At 35.7% G+C, this 9,241-nt stretch overlaps 2 non-coding genes across 2 annotated transcripts; both read right to left on the bottom strand.

Annotated features, from left to right (window-relative positions):
* Positions 1-267: 267 nt before the first annotated feature.
* TRNAL-CAG (transfer RNA leucine (anticodon CAG)) lies at positions 268-350 on the bottom strand. Its single transcript has one exon. It is a non-coding gene; the product is annotated as a tRNA-Leu (tRNA).
* Positions 351-1,345: 995 nt separating this feature from the next.
* TRNAF-GAA (transfer RNA phenylalanine (anticodon GAA)) lies at positions 1,346-1,418 on the bottom strand. Its single transcript has one exon. It is a non-coding gene; the product is annotated as a tRNA-Phe (tRNA).
* Positions 1,419-9,241: the final 7,823 nt, after the last annotated feature.

The raw sequence follows: 9,241 nt of genomic DNA, 5'->3' as shown, positions 1-9,241 counted from the left end.
ATTCCCTACCCTAATAGGGACAGAGAACACAAAGAGGTGAAATAGTCCCTCCTCATTGACTGTCCAAAGGATTTTTCTAGTGCCAAAAGAACAACAGACATATGCACAAAAAAACCTGTTTGATGTTCCTAGAGTTCTTTTTTGAGAGGACAAATTCAGATTCACTCCAAAGACTCTCAGGAAATTTTTCAAAACCACATTACTAAGTTTTGTTTGACCTCATCTAATCAATAAATGAAGATAAAGTTTCTTGAAAATAAATGTTGATGTCAGAAGTGGGATTTGAACCCACGCCTCCAGGGAAGACTGCAACCTGAACGCAGCGCCTTAGACCGCTCGGCCATCCTGACTTCGATATGCAATTGGAACTTAACTCCTTCCATGCTAGTCAGCAGAAATGTTACCATCCCTTGTGATTAAAAACTTGTCACACCACCCCAAAAAAGTCAATAAATAACATTTTTTATATGCGTACTTTTCGTCTGCATTAATTTTTAAACCTCCATTTATTTTGTTTGGATATTAGAAATGTTAGATTTCTCACAAATGCGGTGATGCACCACATTTCTTCAGAAACTACTGTTTGGCCACACAGCAGGGCTTTGAAAGGAAGAGCCCTATTTGGGTTTTGCAATGCATATTTTGCAGGAATACCTTGCAGATGAAATTTGCAGAGTACCAAAACAGCAGAAAACCTCCCAAAGTGACCACATTTTAGAAATTATTTTGCACAATGAGTTAATCAACACCTGCAATTACTATTGTCAGCCTATAGGTGTTTTCACTCTGAACCATCCAGCATTGCAAGTATGCCAGTTTAGTGCCCAGCTTTTGCTTGCAGAGACAAGCAACCCATACATTTTTAAGTGGGCTCTACTCACTGGAGCAATGTCAAATATGTAGATGCTTTGTCTCACCATTAAAGTAGAAACCTCCTATATTTCAAATTAAAGATGACGGACCTGTGTGGAGCTTGTGTTTTTTGCCTTTTTGACTTTGTCCACAGCATATTTTTTAAGGACATTTGTCTCAGTAATGCCTCAGTGTTTCAAAGTCAAACAAGCTGACTATAATCATTCAGTTAGTGTCTGATAAGTGCTGTCTGTTTCAGCTATCAGGTTACCTTTTAATCCTCTTACAGCTAAGTCAATCTGAAATAAAACAAAATAGAGGAAAAATTACTAAAAAACATTCATGTGTTCAAAAGGAAAAAGTTACCGTTTCTCAAATTTTTAACATTTTGTTTTCTGTAGATAGTTAAGATTTTTAGGCCTTTTGATCATGATCAGTCCATGTGCTTTGTTTAATATCTCCTTAAAATGTAAACGGTGAAGAAAAAGCATTTTGCCGAAACCCGGGATTGGACCAGGGACCTTTAGATCTTCAGTCTAACGCTCTCCCAACTGAGCTATTTCGGCCATATCTATACATTTTCTGGGGGGTTTGACACTCTGCAAATGTCAAGTGTCACACCTGGAGGGATATATTATAATTTTTCATTTGACTGTTTTTTGAAGCATGATTTCTATTTGAAACGCCTTCCATTTTGCTGTACATATTTAATAACATTCATTAACTATTTGTGAATGAGTAGAAAAAGACAGCAATTTTGCCATTGAATTTTTACATTTTCAGTTTGTCTCCATGCACCAGTATAATTCTGACCCTGTGCTTCTAGAATAGGTCATGGTCGCACATAAAACACAATTTGCATGCATAATGTTACATCAAGTTTTATTTTTTATGAGATGCAAACAATTGGAGCAAAAAAGAGACAAAAATTTAGAGAAAATATTTTATTGATTGTTAAAAGTGAGACCATTTGTCCCAAAATGTGCTGAAACATGTCAGAAGGACATGGGCATTTCACATTTTTTAAACTATGATTACCTACTTGTTAAGTTTTTGTTAATTAAGTATCGTTATGGTCTATTGATGTATGAGGTGAAAACTATGAAAGTAGACTTACCAGCAAATCCGTTTCTAGATATATTTCATGACAGCACTGTAGAAGGTTGATTCCCTACCCTAATAGGGACAGAGAACACAAAGAGGTGAAATAGTCCCTCCTCATTGACTGTCCAAAGGATTTTTCTAGTGCCAAAAGAACAACAGACATATGCACAAAAAATCCTGTTTGATGTTCCTAGAGTTCTTTTTTGAGAGGACAAATTCAGATTCACTCCAAAGACTCTCAGGAAATTTTTCAAAACCACATTACTAAGTTTTGTTTGACCTCATCTAATCAATAAATGAAGATAAAGTTTCTTGAAATTAAATGTTGATGTCAGAAGTGGGATTTGAACCCACGCCTCCAGGGAAGCCTGCGACCTGAACGCAGCACCTTAGACCGCTCAGCCATCCTGACTTTGATATGCAATTGGAACTTAACTCCTTCCATGCTAGTCAGCAGAAATGTTACCATCCCTTGTGATTAAAAACTTGTCACACCACCCCAAAAAAGTCAATAATTAACATTTTTTATATGCGTACTTTTCGTCTGCATTAATTTTTAAACCTCCATTTATTTTGTTTGGATATTAGAAATGTTAGATTTCTCACAAATGCGGTGATGCACCACATTACTTCAGAAACTACTGTTTGGCCACACAGCAGGGCTTTGAAAGGAAGAGCCCTATTTGGGTTTTGCAATGCAGATTTTGCAGGAATACCTTGCAGATGAAATTTGCAGAGTACCAAAACAGCAGAAAACCTCCCAAAGTGACCACATTTTAGAAATTATTTTGCACAATGAGTTAATCAACACCTGCAATTACTATTGTCAGCCTATAGGTGTTTTCACTCTGAACCATCCAGCATTGCAAGTATGCCAGTTTAGTGCCCAGCTTTTGCTTGCAGAGACAAGCAACCCATACATTTTTAAGTGGGCTCTACTCACTGGAGCAATGTCAAATATGTAGATGCTTTGTCTCACCATTAAAGTAGAAACCTCCTATATTTCAAATTAAAGATGACGGACCTGTGTGGAGCTTGTGTTTTTTGCCTTTTTGACTTTGTCCACAGCATATTTTTTAAGGACATTTGTCTCAGTAATGCCTCAGTGTTTCAAAGTCAAACAAGCTGACAATAATCATTCAGCTAGTGTCTGATAAGTGCTGTCTGTTTCAGCTAAATAGAGGAAAAATTACTAAAAAACATTCATGTGTTCAAAAGGAAAAAGTTACCGTTTCTCAAATTTTTAACATTTTGTTTTCTGTAGATAGTTAAGATTTTTAGGCCTTTTGATCATGATCAGTCCATGTGCTTTGTTTAATATCTCCTTAAAATGTAAACGGTGAAGAAAAAGCATTTTGCCGAAACCCGGGACCTTTAGATGTTCAGTCTAACGCTCTCCCAACTGAGCTATTTCGGCCATATCTATAAATTTTCTGGGGGGTTTGACACTCTGCAAATGTCAAGTGTCACACCTGGAGGGATATATTATAATTTTTCATTTGACTGTTTTTTGAAGCATGATTTCTATTTGAAACGCCTTCCATTTTGCTGTACATATTTAATAACATTCATTAACTATTTGTGAATGAGTAGAAAAAGACAGCAATTTTGCCATTGAATTTTTACATTTTCAGTTTGTCTCCATGCACCAGTATAATTCTGACCCTGTGCTTCTAGAATAGGTCATGGTCGCACATAAAACACAATTTGCATGCATAATGTTACATCAAGTTTTATTTTTTATGAGATGCAAACAATTGGAGCAAAAAAGAGACAAAAATTTAGAGAAAATATTTTATTGATTGTTAAAAGTGAGACCATTTGTCCCAAAATGTGCTGAAACATGTCAGAAGGACATGGGCATTTCACATTTTTTAAACTATGATTACATACTTGTTAAGTTTTTGTTTATCAAGTATCGTTATGGTCTATTGATGTATGAGGTGAAAACTATGAAAGTAGACTTACCAGCAAATCCGTTTCTAGATATATTTCATGACAGCACTGTAGAAGGTTGATTCCCTACCCTAATAGGGACAGAGAACACAAAGAGGTGAAATAGTCCCACCTCATTGACTGTCCAAAGGATTTTTCTAGTGCCAAAAGAACAACAGACATATGCACAAAAAATCTGTTTGATGTTCCTAGAGTTCTTTTTTGAGATGACAAATTCAGATTCACTCCAAAGACTCTCAGGAAATTTTTCAAAACCACATTACTAAGTTTTGTTTGACCTCATCTAATCAATAAATGAAGAAAAAAGTTTCTTGAGATTAAAAGTTGATGTCAGAGGTGGGATTTGAACCACTTGTAAACGGTGAAGAATAAGCATTTTGCCGAAACCCGGGATTGGACTAGGGACCTTTAGATCTTCAGTCTAACGCTCTCCCAACTGAGCTATTTCGGCCATATCTATACATTTTCTGGGGGGTTTGACACTCTGCAAATGTCAAGTGTCACACCTGGAGGGATATATTATAATTTTTCATTTGACTGTTTTTTGAAGCATGATTTCTATTTGAAACGCCTTCCATTTTGCTGTACATATTTAATAACATTCATTAACTATTTGTGAATGAGTAGAAAAAGACAGCAATTTTGCCATTGAAGTTTTACATTTTCAGTTTGTCTCCATGCACCAGTATAATTCTGACCCTGTGCTTCTAGAATAGGTCATGGTCGCACATAAAACACAATTTGCATGCATAATGTTACATCAAGTTTTATTTTTTATGAGATGCAAACAATTGGAGCAAAATAGAGACAAAAATTTAGAGAAAATATTTTATTGATTGTTAATGTTAAAAGTGAGACCATTTGTCCCAAAATGTGCTGAAACATGTCAGAATGACATGGGCATTTCACATTTTTTAAACTATGATTACCTACTTGTTAAGTTTTTGTTTATTAAGTATCGTTATGGTCTATTGATGTATGAGGTGAAAACTATGAAAGTATACTTACCAGCAAATCCGTTTCTAGATATATTTCATGACAGCACTGTAGAAGGTTGATTCCCTACCCTAATAGGGACAGAGAACACAAAGAGGTGAAATAGTCCTCATTGACTGTCCAAAGGATTTTTCTAGTGCCAAAAGAACAACAGACATATGCACAAAAAATCTGTTTGATGTTCCTAGAGTTGTTTTTTGAGAGGACAAATTCAGATTCACTCCAAAGACTCTCAGGAAATTTTTCAAAACCACATTACTAAGTTTTGTTTGACCTCATCTAATCAATAAATGAAGATAAAGTTTCTTGAAATTAAATATTGATGTCAGAAGTGGGATTTGAACCCACGTCTCCAGGGGAGACTGCGACCTGTACGCAGCGCCTTAGACTGCTCCGCCATCCTGACTTCGACATGCAATTGGAACTTAACTCCTTCCATGCTAGTCAGCAGAAATGTTACCATTCCTTGTGATTAAAAACTTGTCACACCACCCCAAAAAAGTCAATAAATAACATTTTTTATATGCGTACTTTTCGTCTGCATTAATTTTTAAACCTCCATTTATTTTGTTTGGATATTAGAAATGTTAGATTTCTCACAAATGCGGTGATGCACCACATTTCTTCAGAAACTACTGTTTGGCCACACAGCAGGGCTTTGAAAGGAAGAGCCCTATTTGGGTTTTGCAATGCAGATTTTGCAGGAATACCTTGCAGATGAAATTTGCAGAGTACCAAAACAGCAGAAAACCTCCCAAAGTGACCACATTTTAGAAATTATTTTGCACAATGAGTTAATCAACACCTGCAATTACTATTGTCAGCCTATAGGTGTTTTCACTCTGAACCATCCAGCATTGCAAGTATGCCAGTTTAGTGCCCAGCTTTTGCTTGCAGAGACAAGCAACCCATACATTTTTAAGTGGGCTCTACTCACTGGAGCAATGTCAAATATGTAGATGCTTTGTCTCACCATTAAAGTAGAAACCTCCTATATTTCAAATTAAAGATGACGGACCTGTGTGGAGCTTGTGTTTTTTGCCTTTTTGACTTTGTCCACAGCATATTTTTTAAGGACATTTGTCTCAGTAATGCCTCAGTGTTTCAAAGTCAAACAAGCTGACTATAATCATTCAGCTAGTGTCTGATAAGTGCTGTCTGTTTCAGCTATCAGGTTACCTTTTAATCCTCTTACAGCTAAGTCAATCTGAAATAAAACAAAATAGAGGAAAAATTACTAAAAACATTCATGTGTTCAAAAGGAAAAAGTTACCGTTTCTCAAATTTTTAACATTTTGTTTTCTGTAGATAGTTAAGATTTTTAGGCCTTTTGATCATGATCAGTCCATGTGCTTTGTTTAATATCTCCTTAAAATGTAAACGGTGAAGAAAAAGCATTTTGCCGAAACCCGGGACCTTTAGATCTTCAGTCTAACGCTCTCCCAACTGAGCTATTTCGGCCATATCTATACATTTTCTGGGGGGTTTGACACTCTGCAAATGTCAAGTGTCACACCTGGAGGGATATATTATAATTTTTCATTTGACTGTTTTTTGAAGCATGATTTCTATTTGAAACGCCTTCCATTTTGCTGTACATATTTAATAACATTCATTAACTATTTGTGAATGAGTAGAAAAAGACAGCAATTTTGCCATTGAATTTTTACATTTTCAGTTTGTCTCCATGCACCAGTATAATTCTGACCCTGTGCTTCTAGAATAGGTCATGGTCACACATAAAACACAATTTGCATGCATAATGTTACATCAAGTTTTATTTTTTATGAGATGCAAACAATTGGAGCAAAAAAGAGACAAAAATTTAGAGAAAATATTTTATTGATTGTTAAAAGTGAGACCATTTGTCCCAAAATGTGCTGAAACATGTCAGAAGGACATGGGCATTTCACATTTTTTAAACTATGATTACCTACTTGTTAAGTTTTTGTTAATTAAGTATCGTTATGGTCTATTGATGTATGAGGTGAAAACTATGAAAGTAGACTTACCAGCAAATCCGTTTCTAGATATATTTCATGACAGCACTTTAGAAGGTTGATTCCCTACCCTAATAGGGACAGAGAACACAAAGAGGTGAAATAGTCCCTCCTCATTGACTGTCCAAAGGATTTTTCTAGTGCCAAAAGAACAACAGACATATGCACAAAAAAACCTGTTTGATGTTCCTAGAGTTCTTTTTTGAGAGGACAAATTCAGATTCACTCCAAAGACTCTCAGGAAATTTTTCAAAACCACATTACTAAGTTTTGTTTGACCTCATCTAATCAATAAATGAAGATAAAGTTTCTTGAAATTAAATGTTGATGTCAGAAGTGGGATTTGAACCCACGCCTCCAGGGAAGCCTGCGACCTGAACGCAGCACCTTAGACCGCTCAGCCATCCTGACTTTGATATGCAATTGGAACTTAACTCCTTCCATGCTAGTCAGCAGAAATGTTACCATTCCTTGTGATTAAAAACTTGTCACACCACCCCAAAAAAGTCAATAAATAACATTTTTTATATGCGTACTTTTCGTCTGCATTAATTTTTAAACCTCCATTTATTTTGTTTGGATATTAGAAATGTTAGATTTCTCACAAATGCGGTGATGCACCACATTTCTTCAGAAACTACTGTTTGGCCACACAGCAGGGCTTTGAAAGGAAGAGCCCTATTTGGGTTTTGCAATGCAGATTTTGCAGGAATACCTTGCAGATGAAATTTGCAGAGTACCAAAACAGCAGAAAACCTCCCAAAGTGACCACATTTTAGAAATTATTTTGCACAATGAGTTAATCAACACCTGCAATTACTATTGTCAGCCTATAGGTGTTTTCACTCTGAACCATCCAGCATTGCAAGTATGCCAGTTTAGTGCCCAGCTTTTGCTTGCAGAGACAAGCAACCCATACATTTTTAAGTGGGCTCTACTCACTGGAGCAATGTCAAATATGTAGATGCTTTGTCTCACCATTAAAGTAGAAACCTCCTATATTTCAAATTAAAGATGACGGACCTGTGTGGAGCTTGTGTTTTTTGCCTTTTTGACTTTGTCCACAGCATATTTTTTAAGGACATTTGTCTCAGTAATGCCTCAGTGTTTCAAAGTCAAACAAGCTGACAATAATCATTCAGCTAGTGTCTGATAAGTGCTGTCTGTTTCAGCTAAATAGAGGAAAAATTACTAAAAAACATTCATGTGTTCAAAAGGAAAAAGTTACCGTTTCTCAAATTTTTAACATTTTGTTTTCTGTAGATAGTTAAGATTTTTAGGCCTTTTGATCATGATCAGTCCATGTGCTTTGTTTAATATCTCCTTAAAATGTAAACGGTGAAGAAAAAGCATTTTGCCGAAACCCGGGACCTTTAGATGTTCAGTCTAACGCTCTCCCAACTGAGCTATTTCGGCCATATCTATAAATTTTCTGGGGGGTTTGACACTCTGCAAATGTCAAGTGTCACACCTGGAGGGATATATTATAATTTTTCATTTGACTGTTTTTTGAAGCATGATTTCTATTTGAAACGCCTTCCATTTTGCTGTACATATTTAATAACATTCATTAACTATTTGTGAATGAGTAGAAAAAGACAGCAATTTTGCCATTGAATTTTTACATTTTCTGTTTGTCTCCATGCACCAGTATAATTCTGACCCTGTGCTTCTAGAATAGGTCATGGTCGCACATAAAACACAATTTGCATGCATAATGTTACATCAAGTTTTATTTTTTATGAGATGCAAACAATTGGAGCAAAAAAGAGACAAAAATTTAGAGAAAATATTTTATTGATTGTTAAAAGTGAGACCATTTGTCCCAAAATGTGCTGAAACATGTCAGAAGGACATGGGCATTTCACATTTTTTAAACTATGATTACCTACTTGTTAAGTTTTTGTTTATCAAGTATCGTTATGGTCTATTGATGTATGAGGTGAAAACTATGAAAGTAGACTTACCAGCAAATCCGTTTCTAGATATATTTCATGACAGCACTGTAGAAGGTTGATTCCCTACCCTAATAGGGACAGAGAACACAAAGAGGTGAAATAGTCCCACCTCATTGACTGTCCAAAGGATTTTTCTAGTGCCAAAAGAACAACAGACATATGCACAAAAAATCTGTTTGATGTTCCTAGAGTTCTTTTTTGAGAGGACAAATTCAGATTCACTCCAAAGACTCTCAGGAAATTTTTCAAAACCACATTACTAAGTTTTGTTTGACCTCATCTAATCAATAAATGAAGAAAAAAGTTTCTTGAGATTAAAAGTTGATGTCAGAGGTGGGATTTGAACCACTTGTAAACGGTGAAGAATAAGCATTT

Source organism: Dendrobates tinctorius, unplaced genomic scaffold (assembly GCF_039654945.1).
Source record: "Dendrobates tinctorius isolate UK_male_01 unplaced genomic scaffold, ASM3965494v1 ptg000350l, whole genome shotgun sequence".
Taxonomy (NCBI): Eukaryota; Metazoa; Chordata; class Amphibia; order Anura; family Dendrobatidae; genus Dendrobates; species Dendrobates tinctorius.
This window is presented reverse-complemented; position numbering and strand designations above follow the sequence as displayed.